This window comes from Monodon monoceros, unplaced genomic scaffold (assembly GCF_005190385.1).
Source record: "Monodon monoceros isolate NGI ecotype Baffin Bay Population unplaced genomic scaffold, NGI_Narwhal_1 Super_Scaffold_12, whole genome shotgun sequence".
Lineage (NCBI taxonomy): Eukaryota > Metazoa > Chordata > Mammalia > Artiodactyla > Monodontidae > Monodon > Monodon monoceros.
This window is the reverse complement of record NW_021703768.1, coordinates 95,843,224-95,857,180: the sequence shown is the minus strand read 5'-3', so window position 1 is coordinate 95,857,180 and position 13,957 is coordinate 95,843,224.

Genomic DNA, 13,957 nt, shown 5'->3' with positions numbered 1-13,957 from the left:
ACAGGCCAAAGCGGAAGGGCCGGGCTCTGCCAGGTGATCAGGAAACAGGTGCTTCCCCTTTGGAAGAAGCACCACGCCCGTCCTCCTCAGAAGGAGCTCACTCTGAACTCAGCAGGACATTCTACTGAAGGTTCAAGAAGGTATTCTACAGCAGACACAGTAGATGGGCCGGAAGAAGTGGCTTTATTTAACTAACATTGTTTCTTGCTCCGTACACATTTGGAGCTGGGAGAACAAAACCTCGGAGCTTAGGCCTTCAGAGGATGTCCCGCAGGGACAGTCCCACAGAAGCAGTGCTTTGTTCTTACCCAGAACAGCTGCCAGTTTATGCTGTGCTCCTGTGAGAATCAGAAAATAAAGTAAGTCCCCTCTATCTCTATCTCAATGGTGTGCTAGGCAGACACAGCTCATGTCTGACCCCTGGCTTGGTAAATGGAGCACATCTGGAATTCTCGTCCTCACTCGCCCACCAGCTCACTAATGCTCGACCCGCTCCGGGGTCCCCAAGGTCTCCCAACTCTGTCTCCAGCACGCCTCCATCCCTCTTCTCCTGTAGCCCCTCTCTGTGCTCTGCTCCTTCCCATTTCTTGCCCCCATCTGTTTGGATTCCACCCTCCCATGGGAGACGAGTCTGCAGACGAATGTGAACGATGTCTCCAGGACTTGTGTGCGGTGGTGCCCCTTCTCCTCTGCTTTCCTTCTCAGGCTGCAAAGTAGAGAGAGGGGGGCTCTGTCCCATGCATGACAGGGACCCACCTTAGTTTCTCCACCATGATGGCTTGGGTTACCTTATGACTACCTAAGAGCAAACAACCTCACCCAGTAAGAATTGGTTTTCTTCTACAGCCAATAGAATCTAGCTTCGTGCAAAATACGCTTATTTTTTCTATTAACAATAGTTTGGGTCTAGTCTCAGAGAAACAATAATCCTGGCATTATTATCTATTATCCAAAAATGAAACTACTATCCATATAGTTTCATTTTGATATGAAATCCCCTACCCACAAATAAAGATGGAGGGGAAGTTGCAGCTCCACCGATACTGGGCTTCGCTACTTGATTTGATCTTGGGCATGTGACTTGCTTTGGCCAAGTGACACCTACTAAATGTTTTTCAGGCTTAGCAAAGAATAAAGCTCTAGTCCCTTTCATGCACCAGTGATTCACTCTGTGCTACTGCTTCCCTAGAAAAGTTACTCTCTCTGCTACTTAATGTATGCAGCATTTATTATGGACGGTGAAAACTTTAAGGTAGTTATCAGTTAGCTATTGCTACAATAATGCTACTGAACTCAGAGACCTACAACCATAAGCACTTGTTTCTCCCTCTGAAGATCAGTTAGGGTTCAGTTGATCTAGGCTGGGTTCCACTGGGCTTGACTCCAAGCTGCAGGCCGGGTCCAGGTCTCTGCACAGGTTTCCCAGCCTCCCCGGCCCAGCAGCTTTTTGAGGCCTGTTGTTCTCATGGGAAAAAGTGGGGTGGCAAGTGAATAAGCTCAACCATAAAAACACATTTCAAGCCTCCACTTGTGTCATATCTGCTAATATGCCAAAGGCCAAAGCAAGTCACATGCCCAAGATGAAATCAAGTAGCCAGGCCCAGCATCAGTGGGGGCAGAAAAATATATTCTGCCTCTCGCTAGAAGGAACACGGGAAATGGTACACATCGAGGGGTGAAGAATTGAGAATAAACCATCTACCATAAGGAGGGAAGATAAATGGAAGGATGGCAACAGAAATAATATTTTTAGAGATCTATTTTATGCCAGGTATTGTACTATGTGTTTCAGGCACAAGAACCCTATTTTATAAATGGAAAACTGACATCTAGATGGGAAAGCTGGTGAGCAACGGAGCCCGGGTTCACACATGGGTCCAACAGACCCCAGACTTTGCCAATGGATAGAGAGCTGGAGATAGCAACCTCTATCTTACTCTTGCAGAGCTACAGATGGATGTTGAGCCAGGAAAGGGGTAAATAAACTGTGATCTTTTCAAACACAGGCTTCTCCCAAAGGGCCTGAAGCAGGGACATGATGTTTGAAGTAATAATTGGAATCCAGTGACCTGAGGCTTTCATCACCAGACTGCAGATTCACTGCTTACTTGTTCCAGCGCTCTCGCAGGCACTGAAGTTAGTCTTGGACCGTATGAGTCGTGTAATCTGGCCCTAACATCTGTGTTATAATGGGGTCAGGAGCCATTTTCAAGTCTTATGTGATAAGTTCAGATTTTTACCCGTTCTGCTCGCTTTCTTGCATTTGACTCATGTGTTCATGCAGAAGGTAAGTATGGGAGGAAAAAGATGATGTTATCAGGCAGCGCCCCAGGTGTAGCTGTGAATCCCTAGGAAGCTCTTAGGAAGAACAAAGCAGAACACAGAAGTGTATGGATCTGGTGGTAAGTTAGTTGGTGCTGAATGAATATGTGTCAAAAGAATGAATCCATCAACGAGGATTTTCCACCTGTGCAATGCAGCTGTATTGTGCCATGGGTGCTGGGGACCAGAAGGGTGATTAGAGCACTTCTAAACCACCAATACTCCTCCACTCAGAGAAAAACACTACCTCTGAGGTTTTCTCCAACCTGCCCTCTCATGCTCCTCCTTTTAGACCTTGAGTGACATCCTGATGATTCCTCTATATTCACTGATGACTTGGGCTCATGTATTACAACCTTCCCTGATCCACTTGTCCCACCACCATCCTGGGGAACTTGGATACCACTGTGAGTGATCATACAGTACCTGAGCTTTGCAGTTCCCAACTCTGTCAACTCAAGCAGCCTTACTCTTCTCCCAACCCACGCACCTCCATGGCCCAGGCTTTTACCCTAGGGCATCACCCCCACCATGTTTTCAAACTTCCAGTCAGAGCCAGTGGTGAGTCATGAAGTTAATTTAGTGAGCTGCAGCATTTTTACAAAATAAACTAGAAAAGAAAATATCCACAATCACTGCATGTAATAAGGGTATTTTTTCATGAAACTTTTGCTTGAATTATAGGTAATATTTTATGGGGGTACAGGGCTGGGTGGGTGTCAGATTTTTTTCCTGAGAGTTATGGTCAAAAAAGTTTGAAAAATATTTCCCTTGGCTTCTTCATTCATAGAACATTCCATTTTTAAAATATCATTCTCTCATAGCCACCAATTATTACATCTGCTCATTCTCTACTCTTCATACACCCACTGTTGCCGCTCTTCAGTTTCCACGTGGCCCATTAGCACAGCAGTTAAGAAATTTACGAACAGGAATAATGCCCCATTATAAATCTCCTACTCCATCCCAGTCCCCTCTGACACACACACACACACACACAAACACACACACACACACACTACCGTACTGCACACACATACAAACTGTCTAGTGCACATGGGGTGTGTGTGTGCCTACTAACACTTGAATGGAAATTGACACAGAAGGTGAGTTTTCACATATGAGCTGACATGGGACAGAACAGACACCACATGTGGTAAAGGAAGATGATCAGAAACTCATACATGGGAGTTTGAAGAAATGTTAGGCAAGGGGGTATGGACTTGGAATTTGAATTAACTTCATGAAATTAATTCAAGAAACAGAGAGATTTCAGCTGTTATCTGGATTACAAAGCCATAACCCAGAAAGAAAAACCCAGTGTTAAAAACTCAAGCCATAATCTAAACTTTGATTCAGTCTATATTGTAAATTCAAATTTTCCCTTGGGCAATAGGATATAGCAGGACTTCTCAACCTCACTACTATAGATATTTTGGGTTGGATTATTTTTTTATTGGGGAAGAAGGGGGCAGTTCTCTGCACTGAAGGATGTTTAGCAGCATCCCTGGCCTCTATCCATTAGATGCCAGTAGCATACTCCCTCCCAACTTGTGACAACCAAAAACGTCTCAGACACGGCCAACTGTTCCTTGGGGGCAAATTCACCCCAACTGAGAACCACTGGGATAGAGCAATGGTACCAAAAACAATGTCATGAAGTGTCTCATGGTTGAAAAGTTCCCCTCCAGCCATGATCTCCTTTGGTAGACACAGAAGACCTGTGGGGTAAGAAAGGCCCCATGGGAACTTTCCCTTGCCCCATTGCCCGGGGCATCTCAGTGCTCTTGGGAGTTCAGCCTTAGCCTTTCCACTCTGAAGCAGAGAATCTGTGACTTCACGATGTTGGATCAATCACAAAATCAGCCACCTCTTACCCTATTCTCAGTCTTCTAGCAATGCTAAGATGAGAATCAAAATACCAGGAAACTACAAGTTTGGTGGGAATGTAAATTGGTACAACCACTATGGAGAACAGTATGGAGGTTCCTTAAAAAAACTGAAAATAGATCTACCATATGATCCAGCAATCCCACTCCTGGGCGTATATCCAGACAAAACTCTAATTTGAAAAGATATACGCACCGCTATGTTCACTGCAGCACTATTTACAATAGCCAAGACATGGAAGCAATCTAAGTGTCCATCAACAGAGGAATGGATAAAGAAGATGTGGTGTATATATATACAGTGGAATATTACTCAGGCACAAAGAGAATGAAATTATGCCATTTGCAGCAATATGGATGGACCTAGAGATGATCATACTAAGTGAAGTAAGTCAGACAGATAAAGACAGATATCCTATGATATCACTTATATGTGGAATCTAAACAAATGATATAAATGAACTTATTTACAAAACAGAAATAGACTCACAGACATGGAAAACAAACTTATGGTTACCAAAGGGGATGGCGGGGTAGAGATAAATTAGGAGTTCGGGATTAACATATACACATTACTATATATAAAACAGATAAACCTACTGTATAGCACAGGGAACTATATTCTATATCTTGTAATAACCTATAATGGAAAAAATCTGAAAAATTATATATATATATCTACACCTGAAACTAACACAACATTGTAAACTAACTATACTTCGATTTAAAAATGGTTAAAAAATACCAGGAAACAAGAAAGTGCTTTGGGGAGCCACGTTTGTACACTACCATTCTGTAGTGAATCACAAGAATGTAGATTATTAATTAACATCATTCGCCCTCCTCACTTACAGGAGGCTGAGGCCCAGAGAAAAGAAATAACTTCCTCTATCTTGAACATGTATCAGGGTGTCCCCTGCTCTGGACCCAAAGTCCTTTCTCTGTAAACCCCAGCCAATAACAGTCTCCATCTATCTGCATCCCAATTCTAAATTCCTGGAGTGAGTCACAGTGGGGGTCTCTGGATTGTGGCACTGAAAAACTCCAGGAGGCACTATTCACACATACCAAGGAACTCCTATGACACCTAGTTTTGCAGCATGAACAGGGCTTCAGGGGTCACCCCATGGATAAAGAGCAAATCTCAGAGAGGGTGGTAACAAATTGGACAGGCACCTCAGAAGGTGTCTACTGAAGTGATCTCAGGCAAGTCACTAGACTTCTTGGGGCTCTTCCCTCATCTCAATTTGGCAATTTTAAAACATGGCCCCCAAATTCTTTGCCATTCCTCCCACTGAGAGGTGTAAGTCTCTGTGCCTTCCCCTGGAATCTCGGCTTTGTGACAGCTTGGCCAGTAGAATCTGGCACAAATTCTGCTATGTCAGTGTCCAGACCCGGGTCTTTAAAAAAAAAAAAAAAAAAAGAAAGAAAAAAGATAAAATTTCACTTTGTCTCTCAGGATGCTCACTCTTGGGACCCAACCACCATGCTGTGAGGAAACCCAACTAGCCCCTGGAGAAGCCCAACTGGATGACCAGCATCAATTTGCCAGCCAGGTGAGTGAGTCGTCTTGGAAGTTCATCCTGCAGCTTCCAGTCAGACTGTGTCTGCTTATCCCTTGTGGTGTTTATTGGTGTTTTCAGACACTGTGTTTTAGGCTGGGCTGTGGTACAGCAACGATCCGGAGAGCTCATATTCTCAGCCTTCCTCGTGGAAGTGTTATGGCAATCTAACGAGATAGAGGGCATGAAAAGTGAAAACCCTTGGTAAACCCAAGAGAGTCAGGTCAGCTTTATTTTGTATTATTCCAAAGTAAACAGACAGCAGAGCCATGGTTCTCCCAGCCAAGTCAGCTTTGGCCCATGTTCAGGGGAGAGGAGATGGCTGCTGTAGGCAGCTACCAGGGAAGGTAGGCTGGAGGAGGAGTGGGCATGAAGAAAGAGCAACACAGGACAGGTTGCTGCAGTTTATCATCTCGGGGCTAAAGGTGACCCTGTGAGGCTGTCTGAGCCCCTTCCTCCAGACAGATACATGAAGAATATCGATGTTATTATAAAGGTTCTATAAGGAAACAAATGTCAGTGTCTAGCAGTAAGTGTGAGTTATTCTGTATTCTCTGTTCAGGAAATTCTAAACCAAGTGCCTCTGGTTTCCTATTTGACCCATACCTTTGGGTTATGGTGTCAGTTACATTAGGGAACAAAAGTAGAAAGTCTAAAGGGGAATAACTCAGGGGGAGGAAACAATCAAAGAGCCAGCCTGGCTCACTGGGCACCTGCATGGGCGAGGACATCCTTGGCTGTGGTGAGCCTGGCCCAGAGAGCGTTTCCGAAAGTCTCAATCACTGCAAAGGGCTGCTGTATTGCTGTCTTTTAAAAAATATTTTCCCCAGCTTTTTTAATGTCTATTTCATAAACTGAGCAGAAATCTGATAGTCCAAGTCCCACTTGGATGATGGAAATCCATAACTTACTTTGTATATCAAGGTGCAAACACCACCAAAGAGATCTTTCTGAACTAAGTTCAATGCCTGGCCATTGCCCTTCAGGTTTTCTCCCTTGCAATTCAGAGCTAGACCTGAACTCAGTACAAAATGGCTTTTTACCTTCCTGCAACCCTGGATCTGCTGAAAAGCTGCAGAGGAGTGAGTTGCAGCTGAATATGTCCTGGAAACCAAAGACAGTGTAGGCACTGGTGCTCCTGCCGCCATGTTAGGACCGTGTAAAGTCAAGATGGAAGCAAACGAACTTATTTACAAAACGGAAACAGACTCACGGACATAGAAAACAAACTTATGGTTACCAAAGGGGAAAGGCGGGGGATAAATTAGGAGGTTGGGGGCTTCCCTGGTGGCGCAGTGGTTGAGAGTCCGCCTGCCGATGCAGGGGACACGGGTTCGTGCCCCGGTCCGGGAAGATCCCACATGCTGTGGAGCGGCTGGGCCCGTGAGCCATGGCCGCTGAGCCTGTGCGTCCGGAGCCTGTGCTCCGCAGCGGGAGAGGCCACAACAGTGAGAGGCCCGCGTACCGCAAAAAAAAAAAAAAATTAGGAGGTTGGGATTAATATATACACACTATTATTATAAAACAGATAATCAATAAGGACCTACTGTATAGCACAGAGAACTCTACTCAATACTCTGTAATAATCTATATGGGCAAAGAATCTGAAAAAGAATGGATATATGTATATGTATAACTGAATCACTTTGCTGTACACCTGAAACTAACAACATTGTAAATCAACTATACTCCAATATAAATCAAAAATTAAATTTAAAAACAATAAATGCTGGAGAGGGTGTGGAGAAAAGGGAACCCTCTTGCACTGTCGGTGGTAATGTAAATTGATACAGCCACTATGGAGAACAGTATGGAGGTTCCATAAAAAACTAAAAATAGGGCTTCTCTGGTGGCGCAGTGGTTGAGAGTCCGCCTGCCGATGCAGGGGACACAGGTTCGTGCCCCGGTCCGGGAAGATCCCACATGCCGTGGAGCGGCTGGGCCCATGAGCCGTGGCCGCTGAGCCTGCATGTCCGGAGCCTGTGCTCCGTAACGGGAGAGGCCACAACAGTGAGAGGCCCATGTACCGCAAAAAAAAACAAACAAACTAAAAATAGAACTACCATATGACCCAGCAATCCCACTCCCGGGCATATACCCAGAGAAAACCATAATTCAAAAAGACACATGCACCCCAATGTTCATTGCAGCACTATTTACAATAGCCAGGACATGGAAGCAACCTAAAGTTCCATCAACAGAGGAATGGATAAAGAAGATGTGGTACATATATACAATGGAATATTACTCAACCATAAAAAGGAATGAAATAGTGCCATTTGCAGAGACTTGGATAGACCTAGAGACTGTCATACAGAGAAGTAAGTCCAAAAGAGTAAAACAAATATCGTATAATATCACTTATATGTGGAATCTAGAAAAATGGTACAGATGAACCTATTTGCAAAGCAGAAATAGAGGCACAAATGTAGAGAACAAACGTATGGATACCAAGGGGGAAAGGAGCGGGGGGATGAACTGGGAGATTGGGATTGACATATATACACTACAATGTCTAAAACAGATAGCGAATGAGAACCTACTGTACAGCACAGGGAACTCTACTCAGTGCTCTGTGGTGACCTAAATGGGAAGGAAATCCAAAAAAGAGGGGATATATGTATACATATGGCTGATTCACTTTGCTGTACATTAGAAACTAACACAGCAGTGTAAAGCAACTATACTCCAATTAAAAAAAAAGAAAAGACGGAAGCCAACTCGGTAAAGAGAGCTGAAATATGAAGGGAAAATTGAGTCTTGAGGACACTGCTGAGGTTCATGCCCAGCCATGCCTGAAACCAGTCCTACTCCTGTGCAATGCAGCCTACATGAATCAATACGTTCAGGTTTTGCTGAAGACGATTTGAGCTGGCTCTCCTATCACTTGCAATCAAGAGTCCTAACCAATCAACACACACAAAGAAAATTGTCTGAGGTGACTGAGGCAGGAGAAGCACATGGTGAACGGTTCACTCTGCTCAAATATTATAAAGACACCCATCCCAGTGGGAGCTTTTATTTTCCCTTCCGGCAACCTTCTCTGGGCCAGAAAAGGGCACTGGCAGGGGACCCTTGGGCTTCCACATTATTTTCCATCTCAGTGCTGGGCCTCATACTCCTCTTATCACATCAACTCACCTGCTTTCATTCTCATTCTCATTCTCATTCTCATTCATTCTCTCTCTCTCTCTCTCTCTCTCTCTCTCCAGTTAGTTTAGACCACAGCAATGCATGCTAGTGAAGGAGTCTGACTGTGTCAAGTAATACGATACAAGGAATTAAAGTTTTAGAAAATGTACAGCTACATTTAAGCTAGCCCATAAAACCCAGTGAGGCAGCAAAGGGCACAAGCTGTCTCCAGGTGGGTCCACTTTCACCCTAAGCACCAGGCCCACAAAGGGGGGGGGGTGAAGAGTCACCCCACCACTGTCTCCGGAAGCTCTGTGACTACAACAACCTCGCTCTCCATATTTTCTGGAACTGTTTCATTTAAAAATATTCTATCCTGTGACTGAACCATGTACCCTGATCTAGGGTTCTGAAAGCATGGCTACTGTTCACAAAGTGGCAGCCAAGCTAGTCTGGGTTCTCAGGAAACGCAGCTCCCATGGCAGAGGGTAGGCGCTGCCCAGATGTCACTCAGGGCCTGTCTGTGCTGTCGTTGTCCTTTCCAACACCAGGGACGGTGGGAGCCAAGCCGACAGCTTCCAACCCTTAGAGCCCCAAGAACAGACAGCCCCGTGCAGAGGAAGAAAGCATTCTCGGTCCCCTTGCACCTTGATCACCAAAGTGTGCCCCTCAGATGATTTATAAATGCCACACAAACACTTTTTATTTCAATTATCCTAATTTAAGGGTGCTTTAGAAAAAGACATCACTGGTAAGTAATTTCATGGATATGATTGCCCGAGAGGGGGCCAAAATACTTACAAAGTGAGTCAAGTTAAAATATAAAATAAATAATAGCTCAGTGATCTATTGACAAAATTTGACAAAAATTATAAAGGTGGCAGAGAAAGGAAGGACACTTAGGAAACTCTGCCCTTGGTTCTTGCTCTAATGTCTTCAAAGACGTCTGCTTCTCTGGGCCACGTTTCTTCAAAGTATTTCATTTTGTTTTCCTTGCCTTCAACTCTCACACACACACACACACACACACACACACACACACACACATACACACACCCCGCTGAGCCCAGAAATGTCACATTTGGCTATGTAAAAACAGTGACCAGGCAGTTGGACTTACAAGGACCTCTCAACTATGCTGAAAGAACAATGAGTTACATGATTAAACGTGCCCCAGTGGTTAGGTGATTCTAATACACACTTCACAGGCAGACTTCACGCTGGGGACATAATAAAAGGTTCATCTGCTCACAACTTTATTTTGACTGTTGTTCAACACTTTTCTAGCTTCTGCTAAAGAGAAGAGCAGCGCTGGGTGCAGTAGTGGGAGAGGAGGGGCAGGGCGCTGGGCAGGGGACATGACACTCTCCATGCTCTGGGAGGTCCGTGTTCACGAGAGGAAGGATGGCAAAGCCACACAACCTGTTTTATCTGCAATTTTCTAGCCTAGTGTGGTCACCTTCCTGTTGTCTTGCAGGACAATACTCTAGGAACCATATATCTGCATCTCTGTATCTACGCATATCACAAAGCCAGGCAAAACAGCCTCTCAGCCCACAGAAGTAAATTTTAGGAAAAAAGAAAAATAGACTCGGAGTCTTAGAACTAGTTGTTAACCCTGCAGGATGCACCAGAAGTAAAGCCACGAGCCTGGATTTCAGAGTCAGAAAACCTGGAGTCAAATCTTGACTGTCTCTCTTATGGGCTACATGATGCTAGCTGACTCATTTCTTAGATCTTTAGCCCCAGTTTCCTCATTTGAAAAAGTAGATTACCACCCCAATCTCTCCGGGTCCTTGTGACAGTTCAGATGGATTATTTCACGTAGAGCAGTTGGCTCACAGTTGACAAATACTCACTGTTCATTCCCTAGGAGAATGAACGCCCTCGCTCCTTCCAATGCGAAGCCCGCAGGGGGAAGGAGAGTTTGCTGCCAGGAGGGGGCTGGCAGGACTCTTAGATGTGGAGTTTCCAGGCAGAAAGCTGCAGTTCTACTCTCTCACCCCTGCGCCTCCAGGCCTCAAGACAGGAAAGCTTTGCTGAGCTCTCAGGGACACCAGCTCCTTTCACACCACCAGGCTTTGGGGAGCAGACCTCACGGAGGAGACAGGTCAGGCAAGGGCAGAGAACACTGGGCGAAGACAGGCCACCAAGGCTGTGCTTCACAGCCGGCTCTGCCCAGGTCCTCTCCTTTGCCACAGGCTACGTTTTGGATTTCCCCTCTTCCGGACGCTCTCTCCCACACTCAGGCCCGTTTGGCGATCCCACTCCAAGCGATGGGCTTGACTGTTGGTGGGCCACACAGTGTGGATGCCATCCCAGACTCCATGCAGTTTGGTTCGATGGTCTGTCACAGCCATGAAGCAGGACATCTGATTCAACCAGAGAAAGGAGACATTTATATGCTTTGTCTCTTTTATTACTATTAGAAAATGAATGAAATGCTGCTACCAAAAAATGGAGCAGAAAATTGAAAAGTTCCTGGTGACGACACCCCTTGGAGATAACCACTGTAAGTGAATCTTATCTGTAAGCATCTCAACTCTCCCTTGTTAAAAACTAAATTACTATCACTCTGATTCCTCATTAAACCGTTTTCTTTCAATATAACAAGACACCTGGCAAGTGATTTCTATAAGGAACATTCCAAGACAATGCAAAGCAATAGGTTCTGGAGGTGAAGGTGGAACCTCTCTGGAGGGCGGCGCTGGGTTACATCCACACGTGTCCCAGGTCCAAATGTGCCCTTCAGAGGCCATTGCTGGTGAGGGGCATTGCATACTGTCAGAAGCCAAACAGCTTTCCCTTTCTTGGACCCAAACACTCAGCAGAGAGGAGGAATGGGGATTGTGGCATGCACATTTCTGCAATCACCGGAGGACAGGCAAAGGCAGGTACAGAAATGAACTAAAGAGGCATCTCTCCACTGCCTCACATTAATACACTCTGGGCATTTTTCGCCAATTGCAAGGCATCTCAAGGGCAGTCCATTCTGCGAGCCTCTGCATTCTGAAAGGGGATGGAGTGGGGTTCATAATGGCTCCATATTGCCATGAATTAAAGTAATATTCAGTTAGCACTTTGTGCACTTAAATGACTTCTTTATGATGCATAATTGATAAAGTTTTGTGTACACAGCTTTGCTGAGTCACTTTAAAAGTTTCAAGGCCTCAGATGACAACTAAGCTTTCTCTTGGCACTTGGTGTCCTGCCACCTGGTCTTTTGGGGCCTGTTCCACCCAAGGGGTAGTAATTCTGGTAGCTCCCAGGTTTGTGACTTTCAAAGCAAAAATGGTTGCCTCACAGCTGCTGAAAAGCCGGGGCAAGTCCTTGTATTCCTGCTGCCAACTCAGGAGGGAAAGACAGTCAACAGCAGGTGTGGAAAGCCGACCTCGTCCTCCAGGAGCTAACGGAGCTGAAAGGAGCGGCTTGCTGAAGTGCCACCGCAGCAGGGGTGAGGGGAGGGCTGCCGCCATGGCCTGTGCCTCCCCCTACAGTTTCAGGGAGAAGTGAACACCTGGATGGTCTGACTTCCTGTTGGGAAATCTCGTTGGCTGCCTTCATTAGTCCCAAGTCTGCAGCCCAGGCAGGCTGAGCAGACAGAAAAATTGAGCCTGGGGAAAATTCATCTTTGAGGGCTGTGTTAGTTTGCTAGGGCTGCCATGAAAACGTACTGCAGATGAGGTGTTAAACAGCAAAAACTTATTTCCTCACGATTCTGGAGGTTAGAAGTCTGAGATCAAGATGTCAGCAAGGTTGGTTTCTTCTGAGGCCTCTCTCTTTCACTTGTAAATGGCCACCTTCCCCTGTGTCTTCACATGGTCTTCCCACTCTGTAAGTCTGCAACCTAATCTTTTTATAAGGCCACTAGTCATTTTGAATTAGGGCCCACCTCATGACCTCATTTTATCTTAATTACCTCTTCAAAGACCCTGTCTCCAAATACAGTCACATTCAGGGGTCCTGGGGGTTATGATTTCAATGTATGAATTTGGGGAGAACGAAACTCAGCCCATAACAAGGGCCCTCTCTCCCCAGTGGCGTGATTTCCTCCTACTCTGTGTACACCTCACTTGAGCTTCAACAATTGAATGCTGTTGGGATTGACAAAGAGAGCTGAAGGAAAAGCATGACATTAGCTGGGCCAGTATGATCTCCCCTCTCTCAGGAATATAAACAGGAAACCTGGAGAGAGGCTACCCATTGGTCACGCAAGGAGAGAGAAAACGCAGGAACAGGCGTTGGTGAACCACACAGATCGAAGATCGTTTCTAACCCTGTTGCTGGAGGCCTTTGAGCTACTGTGGACCCAGGAATACCTCCCAGATCCAGTCACCTGAGCGAAACCCACCCTGGGGTTTGAGGTTCTGAGGTTTCTGAACAATTACACATGGATCCAGATAATAAAACCCCTTGTTTGAGCTGATCCTGCTATGTGTCTACCTCTTGCAATGGAAACAAAAGATACCTCCAGGGCAGTATAGATATAATATAAAACACATATGTAATTTTTAATTATCTAGTAGCCATATTAAAAAAATTAAAAAGCCAGTAAAGTTTTAATAAATATTTTATCTAACCCAATAAATCTAAAATATTACCACTTCAACATGTAAGCAATATAAAAATGTTTAATGAGAATATATATGTGTATATATATATATATATATATATATATACACATAGAGACATACACACACACATTGGACTGTGTGATTCTAAGGGACAATCCCAGTCAGGGTCTCCAGTCCCACCGAGTACATAGGTAAAGCCATTATCTGTATTGTTCAGGTCCTAAGCTCAGCTTTTTCTTTATTGTCTCAATTGAGTGATTCTGTTTCTCTAGAATCCCATCCAGAATGGAGCATAAGGATGTATTTACCTAGGAGATTATGGAGCACGCTTGCTTTTAGATTTGGAAATAAGGGAAAGATTGAGATGATTTGCCAGCCTGGGATAAAGTGCCAGGGATTCAGCATCATGTGAATTTACCCAGCTTGCACCGCAGAGGTAGGGCAACCCTGGAAGCATAAAAGAGTGTCCAAGTCTGTC